This window comes from Microcaecilia unicolor, chromosome 7, assembly GCF_901765095.1.
Source record: "Microcaecilia unicolor chromosome 7, aMicUni1.1, whole genome shotgun sequence".
NCBI lineage: Eukaryota > Metazoa > Chordata > Amphibia > Gymnophiona > Siphonopidae > Microcaecilia > Microcaecilia unicolor.
In genome coordinates, this window is record NC_044037.1 from 269,497,537 (window position 1) to 269,512,010 (window position 14,474).

A 14,474-nucleotide genomic window follows, 5' to 3' on the forward strand; every position below is an offset into this window, starting at 1 on the left:
CAAGTTTTGCCCCTACAGAATTCCTTTGCTCCACTACAGCACTGTGATGCTCCTGAAAATAAAACTGAGGTGGAAGAGAGAGAAAAAGCAAAGAAGGTGGAACAAAAAGATATGAAGGTACCCAAAGAGAAAAGACACCCCCAAATCACTAAAACCAAAACACATACTTGGAAATGTAGATGGAAAGTGATGACCACAAATGCTCACAGTCTAAGCAATAAAGTTCATGACCTTCATGCCCTAATCTTGGAGGCAGACTTCGACATAGTTGCAATCACAGAGACATGGCTCAATGGTTCCCATGAATGGGATGTAAACATACCAGGCTATAATCTTTTTAGGAAGGATAGAGAGGGGCATAAAGGTGGAGGAGTAGCTCTGTATGTGAGAAATGATATCACAGCGACTGAAATGACAGGGAACTGGGGAAAGGAAGAAGCGATATGGATCACCTTAAAAAGAAAGGATAAAACCTCTGTCCATGTGGGTGTTGTCTACAGACCTCCGACACATTTGGAGGACCTAGATAAAGATCTGATCGTTGATATTCAAAAGTTGGGGAAGAAAAGAGAGGTGCTGTTGTTGGGAGATTTCAATCTGCTTGATGTAGATTGGACGGTTCCGTCTGCGAAATCGGAAAGAAGCAGAGAGATCGTGGATGCTTTTCAAAGTGCTTTGCTCAGACAAATGGTGTCAGAACCCACAAGGGAGGGAGCGACGCTAGATCTGGTACTCACAAATGGGGATAATGTGTCAAATGTCCGAGTGGGTGCCCACCTGGGCAGCAGTGACCATCAAACGGTTTGGTTTGATACGACGGCTGAAGAGGAGGGTGGCCACTCAAAACTCAAAGTCCTGGATTTCAAACATGCTGACTTTAGTAAAATGGGGGAATACCTGAGGAAGGAGCTGATGGATGGGAGGAAATACAAGAAGTGGAAGGACAGTGGTCCAGACTGAAAGAAGCTATAAATAGGGCCACGAACCTTTATGTAAGGAAAGTAAATAAAAGCAAGAGAAAAAGGAAACCGATATGGTTCTCCAAGCAAGTGGCTGAGAAATAAAGGCTAAAGAGTTGGCATTCCAGAAATACAAAAAAAACTCATGAAAGGGACACGAGGAGGAATACCGGATGAAACTGAAAGAAGCCAAGAGAGAGATACGACTGGCGAAAGCGCAAACGGAAGAACAAATGGCTAGAAATGTAAGGAGGGGTGGAAAAATTTTCTTCAGGTATATTAGTGAAAGGAAAATGACTAAAAAGGGAATTGTGAGACTAAAGATACTGCGAACCGCTATGTGGATAATGATGAAGAAAAAGCAATTTGCTAAATAGATACTTCTGTTCTGTTTTCACAGAAGAAAATCCTGGAGAAGGACCGCGATGGACTGCAAAAAGTACAAATGAGATTGAAGTGGATAGAGCACCGTTCACGGAAGAGAGTGTGTATGAACAACTTGAAAAGCTAAAGGTGGACAAAGCCATGGGGCCGGATGGGATCCACCCTAGGATATTGAGGAAGCTCAGAGAGGTTCTGGCGGGTCCTCTTAAAGATTTGTTTAATAAATCCTTGGAGACGGGAGAGGTTCCGAGGGATTGGAGATCGGCGGATGTGGTCCCACTTCACAAAAGTGGTGATAGGGAAGAAGCTGGAAACTACAGGCTGGTAAGCCTCACTTCGGTTATTGGAAAAGTAATGGAAGCGATGCTGAAGGAAAGGATAGTGAATTTCCTGGAAGCTAATAAGTTGCAAGATCCGAGACAGCATGGATTTACCAAAGGGAAATCGTGCCAAAAGAACCTCATTGAGTTCTTTGATTGGGTGACAGGAAAATTGAATCAGGGACGAGCTATGGACTTAATCTACTTAGATTTCAGCAAAGCTTTTGACACGGTTCCCCACAGGAGGCTCTTAAATAAACTGGAGGGGCTGAAGATAGGACCCGAAGTGGTGAACTGGATTAGGAACTGGTTGACGGACAGACGCCAGAGGGTGGTGGTGAATGGAATTCGCTCGGAGGAGCAAAAGATAAGTAGTGGAGTGCCTCAAGGATCGGTGCTGGGGCCGATTCTGTTCAATATATTTGTGAGTGACATTGCCGAAGGGTTAGAAGGTAAAGTTTGCCTATTTGCGGATGATACTAAGATCTGTAACAGAGTGGACACCCCGGAGGGAGTGGAAAACATGAAAAAGGACATACGGAAGCTAGAAGAATGGTCTAAGGTTTGGCAATTAAAATTCAATGCGAAGAAATGCAAAGTGATGCACTTAGGAAGTAGAAATCCACGGGAGACGTATGTGTTAGGCGGGGAGAGTCTGATAGGTACGGGCGGAGAGAGGGATCTTGGGGTGATAGTATCTGAGGATTTGAAGGCGACGAAACAGTGTGACAAGGCGGTGGGCAGTAGCTAGAAGGTTGTTAGGCTGTATAAAGAGAGGTGTGACCAGCAGAAGAAAGGGAGTGTTGATGCCCCTGTTAAGTCGTTGGTGAGGCCCCACTGGAGTATTGTGTTCAGTTTTGGAGGCCGTATCTTGTTAAGGATGTAAAAAGAATTGAAGCGGTGCAAAGAAAAGCTACGAGAATGGTATGGGATTTGCGTTACAAGACGTATGAGGAGAGACTTGCTGAACTAAACATGTATACTCTGGAGGAAAGGAGAAACAGGGGTGATATGATACAGACGTTCAAATATTTGAAAGGTATTAATCCGCAAACGAATCTTTTCCGGAGATGGGAAGGTGGTAGAACGAGAGGACATGAAATGAGATTGAAGGGGGGCAGACTCAAGAAAATGTCAGGAAGTATTTTTCACGGAGAGGTGGGAGGTGGTGGAAATGAAAACGGTAACGGAATTCAAACATGCGTGGGATAAGCATAAAGGAATTCTGTGCCAAAGGAATGGATCCTCAGGAGCTTAGTCAAGATCGGGAGGCGGGGCTGGTGGTTGGGAGGCGGGGATAGGGCTGGGCAGACTTATACGGTCTGTGCCAGAGCCGGTGGTGGGAAGCGGGACTGGTGGTTGGGAGGCGGGGATAGTGCTGGACAGACTTGTACGGTCTGTTCCAGAGCCGGGTTGGGAGGCAGGGCTGGGGAGGTGAGGATAGTGCTGGGCAGACTTATACGGTCTGTGCCTGTGCAGAGCCGGTGGTTGGGAGGTGGGGCTGGTGGTTGGGAGGCGGGGATAGTGCGGGGCAGACTTATACGGTCTGTGCCCTGAAGAGCATAGGTACAAATCAAAGTAGGGTATACACAAAAAGCAGCAATATGAGTTATCTTGTTGGGCAGACTGGATGGACCGTGCAGGTCTTTTTCTGCCGTCATCTACTATGTTACTATGTTACTATGTTATTGGCCAGTAGTTGGAAGAAAGATTGGTGGGTTTTGATCTGTCTTTTAGAAATGTGTTAAATTTATGGTACCAATTTCTTTAGGAAAGCAACCTTCTCTTTGTAATAAATTAAAAAGGACAATAGCCAGTTTAGTCCCTCAGAAGGCAAAGGTCTCAACAAGGCAGAGCAAGGAACTTTCCAGTTCACGAAGCCCAACCCCCCTCCAAGTAACTGATTGCAGCAGAAGCAGGAGCTTCTCCATGTTCCCTAGCACTCACTGCTCTGGTGCATGCAATGTGGTGAGAGCGCTGGTGTTTTCAGCAGTGAATCAACACTGACAGATATGCTATAGACATCCACCAACAATTTCAGACATATACCCATAGGCATAGTTTGACTGATCCATCGGGGGGGGGGGGGGGGGGGGGGGGGGGGATAAACTGTGGGCGGTGACACATTGCATATACATCTCATACATATTCATTATGGTTATCTAAAAAAAAATAGACCAGATAGGAACTCAGTTTATGGACAGTGAAGAGTTTTTCCACTGAAATGAGCTAGCACCAAGGGAAGTTTGTCACATGATGCCCCCACTCACATTCCCATGAATTATCCAGGGCAGTGCACACTATACTTCTCCCTTTCCCTTCACACAATTCCCTAGAACACTCCATTGCCCAGGTACATAGTTAAGACTGCAAGCCCTCCAGGAAAAGGAAATATCTACTGTACCTGAATGAAACTTGCCTTGAGCTACAACTGAGAAAGGCGTAATCTAAATTAAAATCCAAAACCAAAATCCAGTGTCAGACATATTTTAAAGTAATACAAAACCCTACAAATGTCACTAATTTCCAGGAGTCCGTTCCAACCAGCATCTCTCATCCCCTTCTATCTAGTGTCTCCTCTTCCCCCTTCCATTCAGCATCTCCCCCTCTCTCTCTCCACTTTGCAGCATCTTCCATCTCTCTCTCTCTCATTCCTTTCCATCCAGTGTCTCCCAGGCCATTCCATTCAACATCTTGCCTTTCTCTCCCCCTTTGCAGCATCTCCCATCTCTTTCATTCCTTTTCATCCAGTGTCTCCCTTCACCCTTCAATCGAGCAGCACTTCTATCTTTCTCCTCTTTGCAGCATCTCCTATCTCTATCATTCCTTTCCATCCAGTGTCTCCCTTTCCCCCTTGCATCTAGCATCCCGCCTCTCCTCTTTGCAGCATCTCCTATCTCCTATCTCTCTCATTTCTTTCTATCCAGTGTCTCCTCTTCACCCTTCCATCTAGCATCTCCCTCTCTCTTCCCCTTCACAGCATCTCCCATCTCATTCCTTTCCATCGATCATCTCCCCATCTCTCCCCTTTGCAGCATCTTCCATCTCTCACTCATTCCTTTCCATCCAGTGTCTTCCCTTCCCCCTAGCCATCTCCCCCCTCTATCTCCTCCTTCATAGCATCTCCCATCTCTCTCATTCCTTTCCATCCAGTGTCTCCCCTTTCCCCTTCCCTCCAAATCTCCCCCTCTATCTCCCCATTCACAACATCTCCCATCTCTCTCATTCCTTTCCATCCAGTGTCTCTTCTTCCCCTTTCCTCCAGCATATCCTCTCTATCTCTCCCTTCCATTACCTCCCCCTTATATTCACTGTGTCCCCTCTACCTATCCTGTCCATTCACTGTCTCTCTTTTCCCCGTTCCATCCAGTGCTTCTTCCTTCCATCTAGAATGTACTCTCTCACTCCCCTTACCTGATGCAGCCATCCACAATCTCTTCTTCCACACCTCACCTGTCCTCTCACTTACTCTCTCCCCCTAACCTTTCCCCTCCTGGGGCAAGGATAGAGACATAGGCGCCAAACCACTAGCTTCTCCTCCTGGCTGGTGCTGTGGTGGCCTGGAAGAACTGCAAGCTTCCGTGCTCTACCCTGCCCTTCCCTGCCTCTTGCTCACTCTCTCCACCCCCCATACCCAACGTGGCTACAAAGCAAAATAAAAACACGTGTGGAGCTATAGTCCTGTGCGCATCACTGTTGGCTTTCCTCCTCCTTTCTGGAAACAGGAACTTACATCATGAGGCGGGGCGGGAAAAGGAGGGAAGATGGCAGTGGGGCATGCAGGACTATGGCCTTGCACATGTTTTCATTTTGCTTTGAAGCTGCTATGGGGCACGGGGGGATGGAGAGAGTGAGCAAGAGGCAGGGAAGGGAAGGGCAGAGCACGGAAGCTCACAGTTCCTCTAGGCTGCCACAGCAGAGGCTGGAAGGAGAAGCCAGTGATTGGGAGCTTACGTCTCTACCCCTGCCCAGGTAAGGGCAGCTTGTTTGGGAGGCAATGCCCCCTCAACCCCCAAACTATGCCCATGCAAATAACTGTCAGGTCTTCTGGATCACACATCCATGCCAATCCTGAGAAAGCTGACTTCATCAGATGGCTTTACAAATAGCAGGTTCCTGAGTGTCCCAGGACACAGTATCTCTAATCACTACCCCCCCTCCCCATATTCAAACCATTCAACTGGCCAGGAATAGCACCTGGCTAGTTAAATAGTACTTAGTTGGCTATCCGGCGATATTAAGTGGGAGATAGTTGGCTATCTCCACTGTATATTACTGGTTTGTGCCTAGCAGCTAGTCGCTTATATCATGGATATAACCGGCTATCCACTGATTTTTAGAGGGTTTGCTGCTAAGTTTAGCAGCTGTATTTGGTGCATCAACAGTTGGAATATCTTTGTGCCCTTTATAGAATTTCCCCATTAGCACCAATGCATGGAAAATACATTAAAGTAACTCCCATAGTTTCACTGCAACTGTATTCCATTTCTGGCTGTCACGATGTTGCTCTCAGAGAGAGGAAACCCATGATGCCCTGTTCCAAAACTCCCATTTTGTTTGGCTTTCAGAGCAACATAGGAGCTAGAGGACCTTGCAGTGCACACTTTCAAAGGGTCATATTGTATTGGGGCATGGATGAAAATAATCAACTGGGGAGTATGGAGATGGTAAGCAAAAGAGAAATCATGAGGGGGTTAATTTAATTAAATGTAGACATTTATATTCTGCTTAACCTAAAGGGTTCTTGGTGGGTGACAATAAGACAGTTCACATATAGATAATTAATATGTCTAATAAAATCATAGAATAATAAAATCTAATAAAAATCATTCATAAAATAATATACAGTCAAACTAGAAAAACATCACTGCTATAAATTTTACAGAATATGATTTTAGGGATAAAATTATCTAAATAACCAGGTTTTTATCAATTTTCTAAACATCAGATAGTCAGTGGCTTTCTTAGTATCCAAAGGTAGAGAATTCCATAACTCTGGGCCTTTTCTAAAGAGGGCTCTATTTCTAGTTTTTTGCAAATGATAATTTTATATGTTTGGTAGCACTAGTCTAAATTCTTGCATTGATATCAGACTCCTAGTAGGACGATATAAAATTACATCATCTTGTAAGTAGCCAAGGTCCAGATCATACAATATTTTGTAGACAAAAAGTATCAATTTGAACTGTATTCTCACCTTAATAGGGAGCCAATGAAGACGTCTTAAAAAAGGAAACACATACTCAAACCATTTGCATCCTAAAATCAACTTAGCAGTAGCATTTCGTACAATTTGCAACTTGCTTAGTTGCGTATCAGGTAAACCTAAATAAATAATATTACTGTCATCCATACTAGACAACACATGACGTGAACAACTAATTGAAAATGTTTAACCTCCAATCATGGTCTGATTTGCTGAAGGGTTTTGAGCTTGAAGAATGATTCAGTATAATGTTATTAATTTGGTTCTTCATGGTTAATCCAGAATCAAGCAATACTCCCCAAATTTTAATTTCATTCTAGATTGGGACTGCTATCCCTGCTAATGTTGACATCAGTAAAAGCTGGAGAGATGGCTGGGACCCAATCCACAAAATATTCATTTTGTCAGGATTAATTTTCAATTTACCATAAGTGCAGACATCCAGTCATCAATAACCTCAAAACATGATTCATTTGAATATAAACCTCATGCAAATTAGATAATAATGAAAAAAGTAACACAATATTGTCTGCATAAGAAAAGTACTGAACTCCTAATGGCTGTAATAATCTTCCCATGTCCCTCAAGTAAAAATTATATAAAATAGGGGAAAGCAGTGGGCATTGTGGGACCCTATACTTCATATTCCAAGCAGCTGACAAATCCTGCTACCAGGAAACTTGAAGAAATCTATTTTTCCAAAATCCCATAAACCATCCCAAAACCTTATCTGTTATGCCAATGTCACTCAGGGACCCTTTTGCTAAGCTGCTGTAGGGCTAACGTACGAGTAGCACGTGCCAAATTGACACTACTGTCCGGGCAGTGCGGACATCCCGCGGTACTTTCGAAGTTGGTGTGTGCTGTTTCCCGTGGTAGAAAATATTTTTCTATTTTCTACTGCAGGGGGCGTTCCCGGCAGTAATCGGCAGCGTTTCTACATTAGCGTTCACTGCATGGTTACCGCACGAGTAGCACGTGAACCCTTACAGCTAGGTCAACGGGTGGTGGTATGGGCTCAGGCAGTAAATAGGATCTGGAGAGTAAAAGAGGAGGGGGAGCAGTGACTTGGGGAGGGGAAAAGAGAGTCTGAACTGGGAGGGGAGAGATGCCAGTCCAAGGGAGGGAGAGATGCCAAATCCGTTGTGGGGGGGGGGGGGGGGGGGGGAGGGAGGAAGTGATGCGATGCGATTTGGGGGGGAGGGCGCTTCCAAAGCAAGTTGGCTCAGGGTGCCACTATCCCTTGAGCCGTCCCTGCTTAGATAGAATGTGAACAGCACACTTAATACTAATTCAGGAGGAAAGTCTGCTTCAGTATTCTTGCACGGTCAGGGTATGGCAGCTGGGCGTTGCATCCTGGAGTATCCCTGCCTTTTACTAGTTGGCTACAACATTGCACTGGAACATCCCCCTGAAGTGGCTTGATTCAAACATATTATTAGTAAACTGGAGGGGAGGAGTAGCCTAGTGGTTAATGCAGTGGACCTTGATCCTGGGGAACCGGGTTTCATTCCCACTGCAGTTCCCTGTGAATCCTTACCCCTCCATGGCCCCAATTAGAAATAAGTACCTGTATATACTATGTAAACCAATTTGAATGTAGTTGCAAAAACCACAGAAAGGAGGTATATCAAGTCCCATTCCCTTGGTCTTCCTTATGAAATAATCTGCTTTTTCCTTTACTTTTAGAACCATGCTATCAAAACCTATTTTTAGATAAATCTTTCTGAGATTAGTGTATATTATAATGTTCTGAACCTCTTCTTTGATGCAGGTGGGGGTTGCAGCATGCAGGAAACAGGATTTCTGCACTATTCAATTGTTGTAAATTAATTTTCTTTTTCTGTACTTACGTATATTTGCAAACTGCCCAGATGGCATTTACCAATGGTGTGGTATGTTAAACAGCTAATAAACTTGGAAACGTTAGTGGCAATGTAACTGCATGCCACAGGCTGTCTTACGTATAATATAATACATACTTCTGTGACAGCAGGATACACATGGATCCAATCAAACTATTGCACAATGCTTCATAATGTTCTTTGGTTTGCTCTCTGGAATACAAGCTTGAGGATTCATCATTTTGTGTTTGTTTAATATTGTGAAGGCAGAGTAGGATACAATGGTGCTGTTTGTTTTTGCTGAAACATAGCATTCATCTTTTAAGTACAAAAACATTGGTATGCACTATAATATAGAAAATTTGTATGCAATTGCATTATGTAAGGTTGAATCACTTTTCATGGTTTTTCATATTTGAATACGACATTGCCAGCTTCAATTAGTGGAGTGGGATTGAAAAATACATTTCAAGGACACTTTAAAGGGCTGCGAGGGTCTTTTACTAAAGGTTAGCTCGAATTATCTGCAGCAGGTCCCATTTCATTCCTATGGCCCCTGCTGCAGATAACTCGAGCTAATCTTTAGTAAAGGACCCCTTAGTGTGATAAATTACTGGTTCTGTACAATTTTGTTTTGCAGGAAAAAAAGAGGAGAAAGTCCAAACCCTCATGAACATGTAAACAGCAAATGAAAAAGTGAGGCGAATACAAAGACAATTTCAAGTTCAAGGACCTTTTTTTTGTGATAACACATCTAGGACCCGACACGGCCTTGCTTTGGCATGTGTGCCTGCTTCAGGGGTCATCAAACCTTATAGAAATGAGAGAAATATACATAAGTATCAATAAATAAAGCAGTATATGTGTCAATAAAACTTACATACATAATGCAATATACATAAATGAAATCAAGTTAAATAAAAACATACAATAAAATCATATTAATAAAACATATCAATAAAGTTCAGCACCCACAAAATGTGATAGTAAAACATTGTAAAAATTATCAAAAATCATGATATACTATATTTAGATAAAAATGATAGAGTAATAAAAAACAAAAAACACACAACTGGTGTACAAATACAACATCAGTCAAAAAGATAGAAAAGATCTAGACATGGTGCCAATCCATCATTTAAAAATCTGAATAGAATAATGTCACAAATATCTATAAATACCTTTGAGCATATATTGTTGCAAATACAAGTTGAGTGTATTGAAATAAAAAATGGTCCTGTGCTAAGTCAGTCACAGTGAACAATACTACTACTACTACTTATCATTTCTAAAGCGCTACTAGACGTAAGCAGTGCTATACACTTGAAGAGACAGTCCCTGCTTGACAGAGCTTACAATCTAATTAGGACAGACAAACAGGACAAACAAGAGATAAGGGAATATTAAAGTGAGGATGATAAAATAAGGGTTCTGAACAATTGAATAAGGCTTAGGAGTTAAAAGCAGCATCAAAAAGGTGGGCTTTTAGCTTAGATTTGAAGACGGCCAGAGATGGAGCTTGACGTACCAGTTCAGGAAGTCTATTCCAGGCATATGGTGCAGCAAGATAAAAGGAACAGAGTCTGGAGTTAGCGGTGGAGAAGAAGGGTGCAGATAAGAGAGATTTACTCAGTAAACGTAGTTCCCAGGGAGGAGTACAGGGAGAGATGAGAGTGGAGAGGTACTGAGGAGCTGCAGAGTGAATGCACTTATCTAATATAATAATTCGCACCTCCAACATTCTGAAGCTGACTCTTTGGCAGCGAGGTAGTGAAGCCGTGTAGTGTTCTTAGGGTTCATAATCGCACTCCCGATCACTGCCCCACCCTCGAGGAAACTCTGTATGGTTGCCAGGGAAAGAAACGCGACGTCAGAAGGAGAAGGGACCAACCACAGGCAATCGCACTCGCTTTCACTGCCCTGCCCTTGGAGGGAAGGGAAGGCTGCATAGTAACACCACGGCCAGAGAACAGAGGACCACGATGGCGGGAAGCACACAAACCGCCTGACAGGACTCTCACTTTTAAGAAAGTTGAACTCCGAGGTACGGACAGTGTACTACAAATGCTGGCCCCTACCACGACCAAATGCCTTGGATTTGGCCAGGTTTGAGATGGCCGACATCGGTTTCCATTATCAGCGAAAACCGATGCTGGCCATCTCAAACCCGGCCATCTCTGACATTTGGCTGGCCCCAACCGTATTCTCACGACCAAATGATCTTTTACTAGATCTCATTTGAGCTTAGCTTATATCCATAACTTTAGATGTCTCACTTCATCATACATTTATCCTTTATTTCTAATTTATTCATATTCTGTAATGTTTTTAAGTTTGATTTGCCATTCTATTCATGCTGTAAATATTACATAACTTCTTTTCATTTTTGTGCAGTATGTACATTTCATTTATGTTTGATCCAATTAGAGTCCTTTTACTTTTTAAAATCTTTTTTAAGCCACTGTGGCTGACTTAGCACAGGACCATTTTTTGTTTCAATACACTCGACTTGTATTTGCAACAATATATGCTCAAAGGTATTTATAGATATTTGTGACATTATTCTATTCAGATTTTAAAATAATGGATTAGCACTATGTCTAGATCTTTTCTCTTTTTGACTGATATATTGTATGTGCACACTAGTTGTTTTTTTTGTTTTTTATTACTCTTTTTATCATTCGTATCTTAATATAGTAGATCATGATTTTTGATAATTTTTACATTATTTTACTATCACATTTTGTGGGTGCTAAACTTTATTGATATGTTTTATTAATGTGATTTTAATGTTTGTTTTTTATTTAGCATGATTTCATTTCTATACATTGCATTATATATGTGTTTGATTGACACAAGCCAAAACACAGCTATGTACGGTATAGGATCCAGCTCTGAGGGTGCTGTGGGTGCTACAGCACCGCCAATATTGGACAAACTCCTTGACAATGTCCAGGGAGAGCTGATTTTCATTGGGTTTAGCACCCCTGATAATTTAGAAGAGTTGGCTCCTATGGTGTTGGATCCTAGATGTGTTATCACAATAACCTGCTTATAATCGAAAGAGAAAAACGCCTATATTGCGACCCAAATCGGGAGATGGGCATCTTTCTCCAGTGGGCGCCCAAATCGGTATAATCGAAAGCCGATTTTGGGCGTTTCCAACTGCAATCCGTCGCAGAAACGGGTAAAGTTGATGGGGCGTGTTGGAGGCGTGGTGAAGGTGGAACTGGGGCGTGGTTATCGGCCGAGGAGAGATGGGCGTCTTTAGCTGATAATCGAAAAAAAGGCGTTTTTACCGCGATTTTGGGTCACTTTTTGTGGACCCTTTTTTTTCACGAACAAGTCCCAAAAAAGTGCCCCAACTGACCAGATGACCACTGGAGGGAATCGGGGATGACCTCCCCGGACTCCCCCAGTGGTCACTAACCCCCTCCCACCAAAACAAAACCCACTTTATAAACTTATTTTCCAGCCTCTATGCCAGCCTCAAATGCCGTACCCACCTCCATGACAGCAGAATGTGTTCTATCCTGTGACAGCCTTTCCCTGGTTATGATGTGGCTCTCGGGTGAGTGTGACACCTTTTCTGTTATGCACACTGCAGAGTCACATCAGCAATGCATTGTGGTGGGTGTAGGGTATTGGGTTCCGTGATTCCACTAGCTTGTGGCAAATGCTCACGATGTTGGTAGTTGGTAGGCTCTACTCCCTTGGTGCTTTTCCCCCTGCTTACTGGGTCAGAGTGTGCCCTGTTTTGTTTCTGGTAGTCCATGAGGTAGTGGCCATTTTTGTAAGCCAGTTTTTGATCCCTTTCACGTGTTAGCCACGTTACAGAACTTAGTTCTTACCTTGAACGTGGCTGAAAGAGGGCATTGTACACCATTCTTCCAGCTCTGACCTACTGCTAATCTCAGTACCAGGGAGACTCGTTGCCAGTGGGGCACAACCACTGATCTGCAGTTAACTGTGAGTAAGTGTGCTTATTCCAATAAAGGACGTTTTCGGAGACATTAGTCTTCAGGTGTCAACTGGTGTGCCAAGGTTCTACAGCAGCAAGTCCTAGAGGCCTGGAGCACTTTTAGTGGGTACCGCAGTGCACTTCAGGCAGGTGGACCCATGCCCATCCCCCCTACCTGTAACACTTGTGCTGGTAAATGGGAGGCCTCCAAAACCCACTGTACCCACATGTAGGTGCCCCCTTCACCCCTAAGAGCTATGGTAGTGTTGTACATTTGTGGGTAGTGGGTTTTGGGGGAGGGGGGTTAGGTGCTCAGCACCCGTGGTAAGGGAGCTATGCATATGGGAGCGTTGTCTGAAGTCCACCACACTGACCTCTAGGGTGCCCAGTTGGTGTCCTGGCATGTCAGGGGGGCGAGTGTACTACGAATCCTGGCCCCTCCCATGACCAAATGGCTCGGATTAGGACGATTTTGAGCTGGGCGTTTTTAGTTTCCATTATCGCTAAAAAAAACAAACGCCCAGCTGAAAAACGTCCATTTTTTCGAAAATACGGTCTGTCCCACCTCTCCACGTACCCGTTTTCGGACATAGACACCCATGGAGATAGGCGTTTGCGTTCGATTATGCCCCTCCACATGTCCTTGAATTTCAAATCCTCTTTGTATTCGCCTCACTTTTTCATTTGGTGCAATTTTGTTTTGCACAAGTGGGACTAAGATTTTCAGGTGAGAGGAGGGACTAAGAGATACTTTTAAACATGCTCATTAACTCATATGAATGGTGAGGAATATTTGAGCACTGCTTCATAACGGCTGTTGAGCTATTTGTAAAAGATTGCTGAAGATCCCTCATTGATTGTTTTTTCTCACACAAGAAGAGAATATGATTAAACATGATAAATGGAATAAAAGTTCTTATTCCATTTATGCAGTAAGTGTGGAGGTTTTTTGTTATTTTTACATTGCTTTGTAACTTCCAATAATTGGGTTTTTATACTGTTGGGCATATTCATGTGTTCTTCAATGTTATTACTTTTTCTTGCATTGTTGAATGCAAAGTAGGGATGTCATTGGTGTTGTCACTTTGAGGAATGTCTTGTGTATAATCTTCCTTCTTCTTACAATCCCACAGTACATTTTATAGAATGTTCTACTTCCATAAATTTTTTCTTTCCTGAGGCTTAGGAAATTACATTCTTGAGCAAAATATGTAGAATTGTGCAAGCAGGGAGTACAACAGTCAAAGCAATTTCCATGGTTAAGAAAGCATTTTACATGCAGAAAGGGTAAAATTATGTAGATTGCTCTAAAACATGAGTAATTTTAGTTGCATAGCATAGAAGTGCTTTCAGGGGTGAGGTTGAGTCAGGAGAGGCAACAGCATACATAGGGGTCCTTTACTAAGCCGTGTACGCGTCTACGCGCGCCCAACATGTGCCAAAATGGAGTTACTGCCCGAGTACCACGTGGCTCTTGCGGTAATTTCATTTTTGGCGCACGTCCAATATGTGTGTCTGAAAAATATTTTTTATTTTCTGGCGCGCATAACGGATGGGTGCCAAGTGGCATTTGGCACACATAGGTCATTACCGCCCGGTTACTGCATGAGTCTTTACCGCTAGGTCAATGGCTGGCAGTAAGGTCTCGGTCCCAAAATGGACGTGCGGCAATTTTCATTTTGCCGCACGTCCATTTTCGGCAAAAATAGAAAAAAGGCCTTTTTTTACTGGCGGGCTAAGAAATGGATTGGCACGCGCCCAAAACCTGCCTACACTACTGCAAGCCATTTTTCAGCGTGC